Raw genomic sequence first — 16,810 nt, 5'->3', positions numbered from 1 at the left:
TTTTAATTAATGAAATATTTGGATCTTACAAGAGGAAGGCACATCGGTTCGAATACGACTTCATTGATTTATTAATAATTAATATTCTGTGACTAAAAAAATTTACAATAAATAATAATTCAATAACAATAAAAAAATGAATCAGAAGTTATTAGTGAAATAAAATTATATATAACTTTTCATTTTAAAAAACTGGTATGTGTAAGTAATTTAATAGGCGTACAAGGAAGTCATGTAGTGTTCACCAGATTTTTTTTTAAGTAAATTCAAATTTACACTTCTAAATGACGCTTACAGTGCTTTTGATTATTAATAACAGATTGATTTTAATGTTGACTATCGCTTGAGAGTGATCTGTATTATGTTACGATGGATAGTATAAAAGGATAGAATGGTTTATTTTAATTATATTATTAGGACAGCCTGTGAGGAAAATGCTTACCATCGGCACAAAATAAATAGCATATTATACCAATAATAGAGTTCTTTTAATATTACAATTTCTATTTAATCTAATTATCGAATGGCCTAGATAGTTGGAAGATAAAGGTTAAGCCGGCATGTTTACACATGTTATTTTGCGATGTTAAACGACTGCCCGCGAGTTCAACTTAAGGGCGTTTTCATCCAGCATTCCAAGACTGCATTTGGATTGCCGTCAGGGAAAAAAGGACACGCAGGTTAACATTAAGTTCAGGGAGATGTACTGGTTGCTAGACACGGGGTCGCAACTATCATTACCCAATAAGTATTTCTTGTACTCAGCGGTCCTGAAACCGATTTGAACCTACAGAATCCGACTGTAAGGTACGACAAGCTAGAGTAACGTCGATTCTAAAACAAACTTATTGAGAAATATAACAGAAACGCTGTGGTTTGCGAAACATATTAAAATACACGATTATCTGGGATCGCCAACCGTTCGAAAGTAGATACGATGGTATGATACAAAACGAGACTGAACAGACATGTGAACTGGCTGGCGGTTAACCTCCTAGATAACAGCGATGACGTTGACGCCTAAATCGACTACGTTAGATCTAAGTTCTTCGAAATTTGAGGTGAACCAGCTACTTAGGGTGTTGTGCACCGTCAAAATTGTTCTTTCGTTTCTCTTATTTTTGCTGGTTCTTTGATCTGTTTCACAGTTTCTTTGTTCGATTAGTTATTTTTATGAGGCTGATAAAATTGTTTTTTTGGTGTTTTCTTTCCTTTTTTATGTATTGATCTTTGGTCACTGTCCTTTAAACTAATATTTGTATGTTCTTATTTATGTTTATTATATATTTATATATTCTGTATAAGATATGTAAACAGTTCTTTAGGGGGATTATAATAGAAATCCCTCCCATCATGTCTTTTTTACTTGTATCAAATTTACTTATGGTCCGGTGAATTGGAACAGATTGTAAATATGCGGCAAAAAAAGTATACGTTTTAGAACAATCCGGGAATATAACAACATAATGACAAATTCATTTTAGAAGTAATAAGTTTTCCCTGTCAAGTTTTACTAGGTAAAATTAGGAACAAGTGGTTTCTAGTTTCTTCCTTCATTGAATCAAATATACTGCTTCACGTAGTAAGCATGCTAATCATATTGAAATATAGGGAAGTGTATATTTAAAAATATTTTTAATAAACAATACTAAAGCAAAACCTGTATCATTATGTTTAATACAGAGTGATTCAGGAGAATAGGACAATATTTTGACAACTCATTCTAAAGGCTAAAAATAAGAAAAACGTTCATATAAACATAGGTCCGAAAACGCTTCGTTAGCGAGTTATACAGGGTGTAAGATTTCGCCCGAGTTTCAGTTCTTCCGGGTAAATTAAGGCTTTCTGAAATTCTGGAAAGGTCAATTAAAGGACAAATTCAATTGTTTCTTATGATTTTTGAGCTGGGAAATCGAATAAAATAGGTCCCAGAACTGTATCTCTCTTAGTTTCTAAGATATCTCATGAAAAACGCCAAAAATAGGGTCAAAAACACATTTTTTTACGTTTGACGTACAATAACTTGTACATAAATTGTAGAGAATTTAATTATAAGAATATTGATGTAAATAATTTTGTTTACTGTAAACATTATTATGTTTATATGAACGTTTTTCTTATTTTTAGCATTTAGAATGAATTGTCAAAGTATTTTCCTATCAGCCTGTATATATATATATATATACACTGTACATTAAAACTCTATTACAGTTTAATATAAAATAAACACTGCATAAAAACAACTTTACAAAAACCTAGGAGAGGTTAATTTAACATAGAAAAATACAACGAATACAGTTGGCTAGTTGTAATAGTAACAAGCAATTACCACTTTCTTCCTTTCTTTCTTTTTTCTTTAGTTTTTCGAGTGAACGCGTAAGTTTGTTACAACTTTTTCTTCAAACCAATCTTCGAAAGAAAAGGAAACTTTTTCTCGGGTTTCAGTCATACCATAATTTAGTGGATTATACTTTTACGTTTTATAAATACTAAAAATTACATTAGTTATTACAAAGTCAAATTATTGTAATTATTTTGTACATAAAAACGAAAATGATTTATAATCATTTATTTTAATTTTCGTAATTAATAATTTGACAAAAAATAAAATTGTTAGATAATTATTAGCAAAAAAAAGTAGGTTTGTTTTAGATCAACAAGATAGAGATAAAAATAAAGCTGTGGAAGAATTTTTAATCGTACAAATCATCATTAGTACAAAAAAAAAAAACTTAATATTTACTTAAGTCATATATATACTTTTATAATATTTACGTATTTATATGATAAATGCAGTTAATATTTCTTAATAAATTTTTTTTTAATAATTAATATAGTTAATATTTTACAGTTATAAAATAAAACTCAAGACAAGTTTTTAGAATTTTCTTTAATATTTAATTCTTGGATTACCAAGCATTTGAATAAAGGAACTATATAACCGTAAAACAACAAATTATACAGAAAAAAGAAATAATAATATAGTCAAAAAAGAAAAAATGTCTATGCTCCGCCTAAAATTACGTGCTTTTTCTTGTGTAAAGATACCAACACACTGCTGAACAAACTAGATTGCGGCTGCTGCAAAAATAACACATGGGTAAATATAAATAATATCCCCACCCAAGCAAACTAACACCTCCCAGAATAATCAAATCCTATTTCTTCTACATTACTTCTGCTTGCATTACCAATAATGTGTTTTTATACAACTTTCTTTTATACATCATCAGCAAACGATAAACTAAAAAAAAAAAAATTAAATTAAATCTCAATTTAAAAGGAAAAACTTTTTTAATCCTTCCTTCAATTGCGACTTTTTTAAGTTAGAACCAAGTGTTAGAGTTAGGTTTTTTTTGATTTGGTGCGAATTTCTTTATCGGGAAATTTAAAGAACTAAAAAGATATTGCAATTTAGTTTTTAGTATAGATTTTTATTAGATTCAATCTCTTTTTTAAGTTTATTTTATAATTTATAAGTTTTTATAATTTACATAAGTTTATAATTTCACAAGAAATATTGAACTAGCAGAAATATATAAGGCGTGGCTATTAAATAACGAGACTAACGACGTGAATATTTTATTTTAAATTTATACATATTTAGTTATTATTATCCCCTTCAATATACACCCCTGCTCTATCCCTACAACGCTCCATGCGAATTTCCATTTTTCGAAAAAGTGCTGGAAGTTTTCTTCTGCGAGCTCTTTCATGACGCGTGCCGCTTTTTCTTTCACAGCTTCAACGGTCTGAAATTTGATTCCTTTTAATGCAAATTTGACCTTGAGAAACAGATAAAAGTCACACGGTGTGAGGTCAGGCGAATAAGGCGGATGATCTAACACTGGGATGTTATACTTTGCTAGAAACGTCCTGACAGCCGATGCAGCGTGAGCGGTGCGTTGTCCTGATGAAGAAACCGTGACTTGTTCTTCCACAATTCGGGTCAATTTTTTCTTTTTTTTTCACGAAGTTGAGCAAGGACCTCAAGTTAGTATTGTGAATTAATAGTTTGACCTTCAGGAACCCAGTGAAGGTGCACAATCCCATGAATATAAAGAAAAACATCATCGCTTTGAATTTTTATCATCTTCAACGTCTTCTCGGCTGCCTTGGAAACGCTTAAACCGCACTTAAACCACTCAAAAACCCGCGCACGTGATAAAAATTTATTGATATATACTTTTTATAATAGATTTTGTAAAGATAAGTTTCCGTAGCGGTTTTTCCAAGTTTCACATGAACAAGCAAAACAAAAGAGATCTGTTATCCAAACGAAGGCCAAGGCCAGACTAATATGACTATAGAAATGGAGTGGCAACAATCGAAAGAGATGGCTTCAGGCTACACAGCTGTCGGTCGTACGAATTTGACGCATGCGCAGTTCTATAGCAGCATTAGTCTCGTTATTTAATAGTCCCACCTCGAGAGTAAATATATATATTGTATTTAATGATGAGTCAACATTTCATCTTAATGGAAGGTTAACACCCATAATGTCTGTATCAGAGGGTCATAAAATACCTATGAACTCTTACAAGGCGAAAAGGACTCCTCAAAATTAAATGTTTTCTATGCGTTATCCAGACGATTAGATCAAGTTTACGAGTCGTTCTTTTTTCTCTGAAGCAAGCTTAACAGAGGTCGTTTATTTAAATATGCTTCTTAGAAGGATTTTTCGTAAAGGACTGCAACATGGACCAGAGAATTTTATTTTTCCTTTTCACATCCGGCATAATTGTGAACAGAATCGGTTCAATGACGTTTTCCCTAAACGTTGCATCGGTCAGCATGGACCTGATGACAAAACCTGCAAAACCTTGCTCTAAAAACTCAAGACAAGTTTTTAGAATTTTCTTTAATATTTAATTCTTGGATTACCAAGCATTTGAATAAAGGAACTATATAACCGTAAAACAACAAATTATACAGAAAAAAGAAATAATAATATAGTCAAAAAAGAAAAAATGTCTATGCTCCGCCTAAAATTACGTGCTTTTTCTTGTGTAAAGATACCAACACACTGCTGAACAAACTAGATTGCGGCTGCTGCAAAAATAACACATGGGTAAATATAAATAATATCCCCACCCAAGCAAACTAACACCTCCCAGAATAATCAAATCCTATTTCTTCTACATTACTTCTGCTTGCATTACCAATAATGTGTTTTTATACAACTTTCTTTTATACATCATCAGCAAACGATAAACTAAAAAAAAAAAAATTAAATTAAATCTCAATTTAAAAGGAAAAACTTTTTTAATCCTTCCTTCAATTGCGACTTTTTTAAGTTAGAACCAAGTGTTAGAGTTAGGTTTTTTTTGATTTGGTGCGAATTTCTTTATCGGGAAATTTAAAGAACTAAAAAGATATTGCAATTTAGTTTTTAGTATAGATTTTTATTAGATTCAATCTCTTTTTTAAGTTTATTTTATAATTTATAAGTTTTTATAATTTACATAAGTTTATAATTTCACAAGAAATATTGAACTAGCAGAAATATATAAGGCGTGGCTATTAAATAACGAGACTAACGACGTGAATATTTTATTTTAAATTTATACATATTTAGTTATTATTATCCCCTTCAATATACACCCCTGCTCTATCCCTACAACGCTCCATGCGAATTTCCATTTTTCGAAAAAGTGCTGGAAGTTTTCTTCTGCGAGCTCTTTCATGACGCGTGCCGCTTTTTCTTTCACAGCTTCAACGGTCTGAAATTTGATTCCTTTTAATGCAAATTTGACCTTGAGAAACAGATAAAAGTCACACGGTGTGAGGTCAGGCGAATAAGGCGGATGATCTAACACTGGGATGTTATACTTTGCTAGAAACGTCCTGACAGCCGATGCAGCGTGAGCGGTGCGTTGTCCTGATGAAGAAACCGTGACTTGTTCTTCCACAATTCGGGTCAATTTTTTCTTTTTTTTTCACGAAGTTGAGCAAGGACCTCAAGTTAGTATTGTGAATTAATAGTTTGACCTTCAGGAACCCAGTGAAGGTGCACAATCCCATGAATATAAAGAAAAACATCATCGCTTTGAATTTTTATCATCTTCAACGTCTTCTCGGCTGCCTTGGAAACGCTTAAACCGCACTTAAACCACTCAAAAACCCGCGCACGTGATAAAAATTTATTGATATATACTTTTTATAATAGATTTTGTAAAGATAAGTTTCCGTAGCGGTTTTTCCAAGTTTCACATGAACAAGCAAAACAAAAGAGATCTGTTATCCAAACGAAGGCCAAGGCCAGACTAATATGACTATAGAAATGGAGTGGCAACAATCGAAAGAGATGGCTTCAGGCTACACAGCTGTCGGTCGTACGAATTTGACGCATGCGCAGTTCTATAGCAGCATTAGTCTCGTTATTTAATAGTCCCACCTCGAGAGTAAATATATATATTGTATTTAATGATGAGTCAACATTTCATCTTAATGGAAGGTTAACACCCATAATGTCTGTATCAGAGGGTCATAAAATACCTATGAACTCTTACAAGGCGAAAAGGACTCCTCAAAATTAAATGTTTTCTATGCGTTATCCAGACGATTAGATCAAGTTTACGAGTCGTTCTTTTTTCTCTGAAGCAAGCTTAACAGAGGTCGTTTATTTAAATATGCTTCTTAGAAGGATTTTTCGTAAAGGACTGCAACATGGACCAGAGAATTTTATTTTTCCTTTTCACATCCGGCATAATTGTGAACAGAATCGGTTCAATGACGTTTTCCCTAAACGTTGCATCGGTCAGCATGGACCTGATGACAAAACCTTGCTTGAGGTGGCCTCCAAGGTCACGTGATCTGATCCCATTTGATTTTTTCGTTTGGGATGAACGGGCGTATGCGCCTTCGCTATTACTGGTCTACCCGATTTCTAGCAGAATGCTGAAGCAGTTGTCGCTTCCATTATTTCTGACCTGTGGGTTAAAGTACGGGACGAATTCTATAGGTTGTATGAGTGACGCCTAACGAAAGATGCTCGTATTGAACACTTGTAAGGAAAACTTCAAAAATAGAAAATGTAAGAAGTACTTTTTCATTTTATTTGTGATTCATTATAGAAAATAAAAGTTAAGAGAAGATATTTAATAACTTTAAACCCTGATATTCTTGATTGTTTATTATTTATATTACTTTTTTTTAAAGAAACTAAAATGCGGTACCACATTGTTCCAACATTACTCACTTCTAAGTCTTTACCGACATTTCATTCGATAATTCTAAAACAGATATTTTGCAATTTTTTGTAAGTAAATACTATAAAGGGTATAACAGTTGTAAACATCTTACTGACAAGACGTTTTTATTTTAACGTTGACTTATTTTAACCGTTGACAATCAACTGTTATGAACATAATAATTTAAATTTTATTCTCGCTTTAATTCCCATTTATATACACAACTACAAAATTCATAATTAATTAGTAATCCCTATAGACTTAACACACAGTACTGTTCGTGCTTATGGCCGTTTTTTGGTAAATCTAAATCAATACGACTGGAAAATTCGATTAATTTTATCTTGAAAATCTTAAACAATTTAATAGAATTTAATTACTACATAGTAATTAAATTATTTTACGTCAGGAAATCGTTCGATTGGGCGTTCGGTTTCTAATCGAACGAGACAGACGAGAGAGATTTCTGTAAACTAATAAAAAATATTTCACGTTTAAAATACAAAATCTAATATTATAATTTTAAGTTCAAATAAGTGTAAATTTACAAATCGTCATGGAATATGGAAACTTTTTTGGAACCGGGTTAATTAATATCTGTTAGCAACATAATTTAGATTTAAAAATAAAGAAAGAGTTTTCATTTAAAGAGATTTTATCCGATAAAACTTTTAAAAAAAAGGGTAATATTACTAACGGTAAACTTCTTTCGCATTTAGTTATTTTACTATTCCCCGATTCCTTGCTTTTTACTTATTTCCTTTTTCTTCTTCATCAAAGCGGCCTACCGTTAAACGGCATAAAATGAATGCTATACAAACAAACGAGTAGACTATATTATTTCCTATCTCCACTCTCTTTTGCTAAACGCTAAATATTCTTGTGCATTTTATAAGGGATTGCAAAATGTAATTTCAAGATATACGTTGAAACAGATAAAGAGAGATGCTTTGTCATTAAGTTCAAATGATAAAATTAAGTTCCCCGATCTTACCCCTCGTCTATCCCTTCCACCGATTTTAATTAAACCAGCGATTATGAACCCTTGAAACTCCTTCTAGAATATAAGGGTGTAACAGAACAACGCTATCGCTCGTTCGTTTACGGAGACTTTCTACATCGCTTCCTTCCTCGTTTCTTGCCGCAGATATTTTCGTTTTCTGCAAATAAATTTCAGTTCTGATAGAAAACGATTACAGTATAAAAACATTAATTATTTCAGCTCTTAACTACTTCATTCGATATAATAGGTTTCAATAAAATTTATAACCGACCAAAAAGATCGCTATTTGAGAATACTACGTTGTAGTATAACGTTACTTTCATTCTTTGCGTTTCAGTTATTAATCTCTAGTAATTTAGATCGCTAAATTTCAGCAATTTCGCAAAAAATGAACTAAATATCTACTTTATTTTATTTTTAAATATTTACATAGTTGCAATTAAAACTGTATAATTTACAATACGGTTATAATAAATTAAAATTGGAAATAGAAAGATTAGAATAAAATATTGCATCCCTTCATCAGCAATAAAAGTAAATAAAAGAAGAAAATAATATTACTTAAGCTTTTCAAGCTTACGTATTATTGCTTAAAAGAAAAATTTCCAATTAACAGTTAAATCCCTAATTTTTTTCTTATTGTTCCTGGCCAGTTTGGTCGTTTACCAAATTTTCAAAGTATTTCAGCCAATAAAATTGTTATTAAAATAAAAGTACCGGAAACAAAAGATAAGAGATGGCAAAAAGTGTAACAAAAAGACATTATGCGTTGGTAAAGAAAAATTATAAATTTTGTCCGTTTAAAAAATGATACTTTTATAAATATATTCTCAAATTTAAACAATAATTAAAGAACTATTAATAATTTTGCACCGTTTTAACACAGTAACCTGGTACGTTAATCTATTATGTATATACTATTAATTTTGTTGGCTTCATAGCATTTATCTGATTATTTTGGGGGCATTTCTTGGAAAAATTTACATAACTTCAAAAAATTTTAAATGTCTTACACATTTCATTACTATACTCGTATTTTCCAATATACTGAAATTAAGCTTATATAATTTGTTAAATAATGATGTATGACTTTAACGTCTATTATATACTGTTGCGTTTACCCACATTTTTTAGCACGTTTCTATTCAACCGGACACCTAAACTGCTTCTTTTTCAATAAGCAATAACAGTATTCTACAACACGTAATTATTTAAAGAAGCTTAAAATATAACAGCTTAACAAAACTATTAGTATAAATGCCAGTTGCATTCGGGTGTACTTGGGTATTCAGCTGTTAGCTGAATATCAGCTGCATTCGGGTTCGATACAGAGCCATACATATGGCTCAATGAAAAAGGTTAACAAACACTTCACTCCTCGTTTTCCTTATAAAAATTTTACGTGGTTATCTTGTTTTTCTTAGGAACATTTCGGTTGTTTTTGGGAATGAATTGTGACTTGGATCATTTCGCCCATAACTGTAACGTTTATGATACATAGAGTAATCAATTAATAAAAAGAAATTAATTGGTTTAATATTTTTATTGTTGTTTAAAATATTTATTTTCAACATTTTAAGACGATCTTTGTATTGTGTTGGAAGTAACTCAGGTCAAAGTTCCCTTGAATCATCTACAATTAGTCTGGATTTCGTTCATAAAAGTAGTTACAGATATGAATAAATTCATACTTCAAACATTTGGGAACCGGTTTACAGAGTTCATTTGGACTTTTGTCAGTTGTTTTGTCTAATCTATTTTTGTGTGTTTTTTTTAAATTTAAAATATATATATTTAACTCATTAGAAAAACTTTCAGCCACAAAACTCCATACTCATTGTGAACATATTTTTACTTCCTTGTACGAAGTAAAGGGAGTATTGTGATCGCGAAAAATTTCGGTTTTCAGATTTCAACGAAAATACCCATTTTGACCATCCCTGAATCTACTTGACTAGTTTCTGCACGTACGTATCTCGCATAACTCAAAAAAGATTAACCGTAGGATGTTGAAATTTTGGATTTAGGACTGTTGTAGCATCTAGCTGTGCACCTCTCCTTTTGATTGCAATAGACTGAACCAAAAATGTCTGAAAAATCACAAAATCCAAAAAAATTTGGATTTCGGACTTTTTCTTAACTGCAGTAATAAGCCCTCGTTGAGAGCTTTTCAAAGATATATAAGCGGTACTTATTTTCATTGGTTCCAGAGTTATAGCCAAATAAGATTTTAATTAATGAAATATCTATTTCTTACAAGGGGAAGGCACATCGGTTTGAATCAGACTTTTTTTAACTCTTTTTTTTTTAATTTAAATATATTGATTTATTATTAATAATTAACCGCTGATTGTAAAAAGAGTTTGTCGACAAATAATAATTCAATAATAACAATAAAAAAAAACTATGAAAAAATATCATAAGTTATTAATGAAATGGAATTTTATGTAATTTTCATTTTAAAAAAAATGTGTAATGTAATTTAATAGCCGTACAAGGAAGTCATGCGGTATCCACGTCAGATTTTAATTAAAAATTTACAATTGATCTAGCGGAAACAAAATAGCAAAGAATCTTTTAAACCGAATAGAGAATCTTTTAAAGTACATTTGTAGACGTAAGGTAGATTTTACATTAACCGACCGAATTTATAAATTTAATACGTACACTTAATTTTAAAAATAAATTACACATTACAGAAATTTACAATCGTGTTACTTTAATGCTAAGATAAATACTAAATAAATTCAGTAAGGAGTTTAAAAATTTTCTTGGAAACATTAATTTTAATAGGTAACAAGCACTTAAAAATAATTCAAAAAAAAAAATTATATAAAAATATTTAGCCAAGTAAAAAAATGGATATTTTTTTCATTTTTTAAGTTAAACAGAATTATACAAATTGTTAAGTCTTCAGTTCCATATATATAAAGAGCGACATTAAATTTTGATGTTACTTATTTTTGAAAAGCTGCTAGTTAGATAACAACACAAATATGTATATATCATCATCAACAGATTACCTGTCCTGAACCGCGGAGGGCTGGATAGACATGCAAAATTTAAAGGTTTCTGTGCCCAAGACAAAGTGTATGTGCTTCTCAAGGGAGCAGACAAATCATCGTACAGTCGTAACCACCATATTAAGTATAAAGGCTGTGTAATCAGCCGAGTTAGAGTTCATAAGTGCCTAGGTGTTTTGTTTGATCAGAAGTTGCTGTTTAGCAACCACATTACGCCAGTAGCGGCGGACGCTTCTCTGTGATACACAAGCTTAGGTGGATTCGGAAGGATTACAGGCTGTCGGGCCGTCATTTGTACATGGTGTACCGAGGTGTCTTCGAAAGTATGACCTCTTATGCTGTGTCTGTTTGGGCGCATAGGCTGGAAAGAAATCAAGCACTTTTCAAAATTTAAGGAATGCCCAGCGCAGACCCTTAATCGTATGCACTGGTGCTTGTAGAGATCTAATATGTAGAGACCTAAGGGTGATAGCAATTTTTTTAAGGCTGCATCTCTCGGTTATACAAAGTTTGGTTTATTATACAAGCAGGACAATAGAAACAGGAAAAAGCACCATGTAAATGATGGTCCATTCAGCATCTGTAAATGGAGTTTCTCCAACTCTTTAACAAGATTAGTCCTTGCGGTAGAGCTGCTGTGCCTTATACAAAGAGAAAACTGGAAAAACTGCACTGTAATTGACTAACCCATAGAAATCCTCATTCATGTGGAAAAGTTGACATGAATTATAAATACTATCACATATATATTTTTTACAAAAAAACATAATCTTGTTTAACAATTCCATAATTAGCTGTCTTTATTGGTTCTAATAATAATTCATTAAAAAACTCAAAAATTATAGTATCTTATTCCAGTTTTACTTAAACTGAAGATTTCCTTGGTGGTTGAACACCATGATTAACTACTCCATAATTACACATCTTCAAAAGCATTTATCTTTTGAACATTCAAACAATTTAAAAATTATTTAAAATAACATACGAGTACAATTTTTTTGATTAATTTAGTTGTTATTAAATACCATTCCCTAGATACGTAATACTGAGTATACGATGAGTCAATTATTAAAACTAAAAATCTAATCCTCTAATTTCTTAAACCTTACAACTACCTAATTTACTTATTACTATGGAGCCTCAGTAGTGTATCTAGAAGTCACCTTCATAGACAAATGTCAAATTTTAAACAAAGTTCATAATGAATTTATCATAAACCTGACTGAAATCCACATTTTTTTATGAGGATCCGAGCCACTCTTGAAGAATATTTTTATTTTTATTTTTATTCTATATACAATTGTAAATCAATAAAATAAATGCTTTTTAATGAAATAAAATATGTATTATTATTTACTGTATTTTTGATGACAACAGTATACTTTTTAAAGTTATAAACTGTTTACGCAATCTAAATTAGTTACTAATGAAAGACTTAAAGCTTCCATCTTCATAACGACTATGATTGATTTAAAGCAAAAGTTAGCTCAGTCTCAAGACAAACTTTTTATATAATTTTCACCTAAAAATGACAGTGCAGTGCAGTCAATTTTTTTTTTAATCTAAAAATTGTGTATCACGGATGCCAGAATTCATTCTATCATTAAAAAAGTAATTTTATACACTGAGAATGAACATATTTTATTTATATGTATCATTTTACATTCTAAACAATCTGACATAATCAAATCATTTCAAGGATAATTTTTCCGAGTATGAGGCATTCTTTATAATTTTTCACTTCTTCCATCATATTTGAATACTAATTAGAATTCCTCTGCTTTGGAGTACTTGTTGAATGTCAATAACTTACTACTTTTTATATATTTCAAATAATCAATTTTTAAATACTAAATTATGAGTCCAACTTAAAATCAGTTAGAGAAAAAAAATTATCTTAATAATACAAGAGCAGTTTTTCTTTTTTTTTCCTGCTTAGCCTCTGGTAACTACAGTTTAGATAATTCTTCAGAGGATGAATGAAGATGATATGTATGAGTGTAAATGAAGTGTAGTCTTGTAAATTCTCAGTTCAACCATTCCTGAGATGTGTGGTTAATTGAAACCCAACCACCAAAGAACACCGGTATCCACGATCTAGTATTCAAATCCGTGTAAAAATAACTGGCTTTACTAGGACTTGAACGCTGTAACTCTCGACTTCCAAATCAGCTGACACAAGAGCAAGAGCAAGTAATACAAGAGCAGTTATATTAACTTATTCTAACCTAAATTACTAGTACATGGAAACATCTGACACAAACAAAATTCATGAAAATGTAACATTCAAAATGAAAGTTCTTAACATATAACAACAATAAATCTTAAAAATAACATCACTAATAAAAAGTTTCTTTCTGAAATATAAATCTAAAAAAACACAAAAATAATAGCCAAAAAATTTCACAAATCCTATCATAGGGAAACCTACTGCGATTATAATGGTGAATATGACAACAACTAATTATCAAGTTTATGCAGTTATAATATTAATTTAGTTGAACCTGAAAAAAATACAAAAATAGATATCATATCTACTATAAAACACTTAATATATAGCACTTAAAATAATCTTTATTTAATTTTTTTATCGATTCTGAAACTGGAACATAGAAACATATTTATAAAAATATAACCTATCGGGGGAAATCGTAACAGTGGAGCCTAAAAGGACTGGGACACCTACCATGAATAAGACAACTAAGTATTAAAAAAATAATTGTGGTGTACCTGAAAAAAAACACATAATAAATTCGAAACAATCTACTGGGGAACCAATAGGGATTTTGACAGTGAACACGACTTAACCTAAGTAATAATAATGTTTCCGCAGTTATAATATAAATTTAGTTGAACCTGAAAAAAATACACAACAAGGAGATATGTCTACTGATAAAAAACTTAAAATATATAGCATTTAATCAAAATAATCTTAATTAAAATTTTTATATTAATTCTGAAACAAAAACACACAAAAGTACACATAAAAATATAACCTTCTAGGGGAAACAGTGGACCCTGCAGGGACTAGGAAACCTACCACATGATTTTATCTTAAAATTAAACAACTTAATTCCAACATGCAATTAAGTAATATACAACATAATAATAAAAATATTTACCTTTTATCATAAATTTATCCCACTGTAAAGGTTGTACCACAATATAAGGAAGGCCACTTATATTGTAGTTCTTCCTTTTTTTAATAATTAAATCAACGTTGAGTTACCTGCAACAAAATAAAATAAACAGTACTATTAGTAATGATGATAATAATAACTCCTTTTTTCAACTTACTATGTTTTGGTTATGTTGACAATTAATACATTTGTAACATAAATATTGTACTCGTATTATAAAATACGAGGACTGATGGTACTTATTATAATTCTTCAGCTATACGTTGGGTTTTTATGCAGACACTCGGAAGAAAATCACTCAAATTCAAGGACATAATATCCCTACAGATTATCATAATCTTAACCTGCACCCAGCAGGCATTCAGTCAAAACCTAGAAATCATTACTGGGAAGAAAGCAATCGAGAATAAAGAAAAAGAGTAGAGGTTAGAAAGGGATGATATTTAAACAGGACCGTAAACAATTCCACTCGAAGAAATGTATCTAAATTTTTTCTAGACAGTGGGCATCAATCTTACTGGTAATCCATTAGGAGATTAGGACATCTTCATGTAGGATATAAGTTGTTAATTACTGATCAATGATTTGCAATAATCGGCTCAAAAATATACAACAATAGATTGCTTTTACACAAGACAATAAAAAACCATTTTAGTATAGCTCGGGCTTTCTTAAGGAAGACCCTCAGACCAACCCCAGACTTGTGCGATTAATGGACATATCCAGTTGAACTATAAACTGTTTATACAGGTGACCAAAATGAATATACGGTAAACAAAAATGAATATACGGTTACTAGTGTCCGATTCTTCTGATCGTTTTCATACTACTTTATTTCCTATTTTACAATATAATTAACATAAACTCCATTGCATATTTTCCCACTTATTAGTATAGATTGTATTTTTTTTTAGACGCTGCAAGACTTTCTTTCATTTGATTTAATTTCTCTGACGAGTTTGCCATATGATATCAGTTTGTAAATACATTAGCACAGTGATTGGGCATGATTTTATACTTCCAAACAGATTACAAAAAGATAAGACTCATAGCAAGCAAAGCAAGCAGAGGCATATGTAAGACTGCAATTTACATTAAAAGAAAAAAACACATTACCATCAACATTAAATTACTAAAATTAAAAATTTTGTGTTAAAGGAAAGATCCTGACTTATTATCTACTCCATTCATATTTTGTCGAGTTCAAGTGGCAAAATTTTGCAAAGGACCTGGATCTTTTCCTAGCTATTCTTTCTACTTAACTACTTAATCAATTGCAACTGAATTTTTACCCATGTTTCTTGGCATAACTGAGAAGGTTTTTAGATATATTTCATTAGAAAAAAAAAATATATATATATATTAACTTAAATGTAATTTATTTACCTCTTGTTTGGGTAGAATTAAATATAATAACAATACATATTTTACTTAAAAATATTATCTTTTAATCTCATGGGTTAACCAATCAACTATACAAACCTATAAATTAAATTCACCACGTTTCACTTAGAATTCTCCAAGCTTCCTCAGGTGACAACACACCTCATACACACATCATACAAAATTCTCTTACATATTAAAAAATTAATTGGTCTACCCATCCTAAATAACAATATTTTATCCCCACCCTTGTTGTAATAGATTCCCTACACATGCATGATTCATCTTATCTTTAGATAATCATGTGTATCTCTTTATATAACCTGATTGCTATTTCTTTATATAAAGGAGATATATATATAATTATCTAAAGATAAGAAGAGTCATTTATGTAGCAGGATCTATTACAACAAGGGTGGGGATAAAATGTTGTAATCTAGGATGGGTAAACCAATTAATTTCTTAATATGTAAGAGAATTTTGTATGATGTTTGTATGAATGTGTATTATCACTTGAGGAAGCTTAGAGGATTCTAAGTGAAACGTAGTGAATTTAATTTATAAGTTTGTATAGTTGATAGGTTAAACCATGAGATTAATAGATTGTATTTTTAAGTAAAATATGTCTTGTTATTATATACGAGGTCTGTAAATAAAGTAATGAGACTGGTTCAGAAAAACTTTTTATTTACAATCCAATCATAAATGGACTCTCATCACCTTCGAAACAGTTTCCTTGGAAAGCCACGTAACGCTTCAAACCATTTTCCCGCTCTTCATAGCAGTGTTGGAACTTAGAAACCAGTATATCCATCAGATGATCGGTTACATTTTTTTAATGTTTTCTATTGTTTCAAAATGGTGTCTTTTGATGTTTTTTTTAGAGTCAGGAACAAGGTGCATTGTCTATGATGCAGTATCCAGTTGTCTTTGATGGCTGGTCTCATGCGAGCAACACTTTTCTGCAGTCTTTCAAGAATTTCTCAATAAGCATATTGATTTAGTCTATCCTGTAGGCAAAAACTCCTTATGAACAACGCCATTACTGAAGAAACAAATTAGCATGGT

The sequence above is a fragment of the Lycorma delicatula genome, chromosome 6 (assembly GCF_047948215.1).
Source record: "Lycorma delicatula isolate Av1 chromosome 6, ASM4794821v1, whole genome shotgun sequence".
NCBI classification, from domain to species: domain Eukaryota; kingdom Metazoa; phylum Arthropoda; class Insecta; order Hemiptera; family Fulgoridae; genus Lycorma; species Lycorma delicatula.
The sequence above is the reverse complement of the archived record's forward strand: the minus strand, read 5'-3'. Positions refer to the sequence as shown.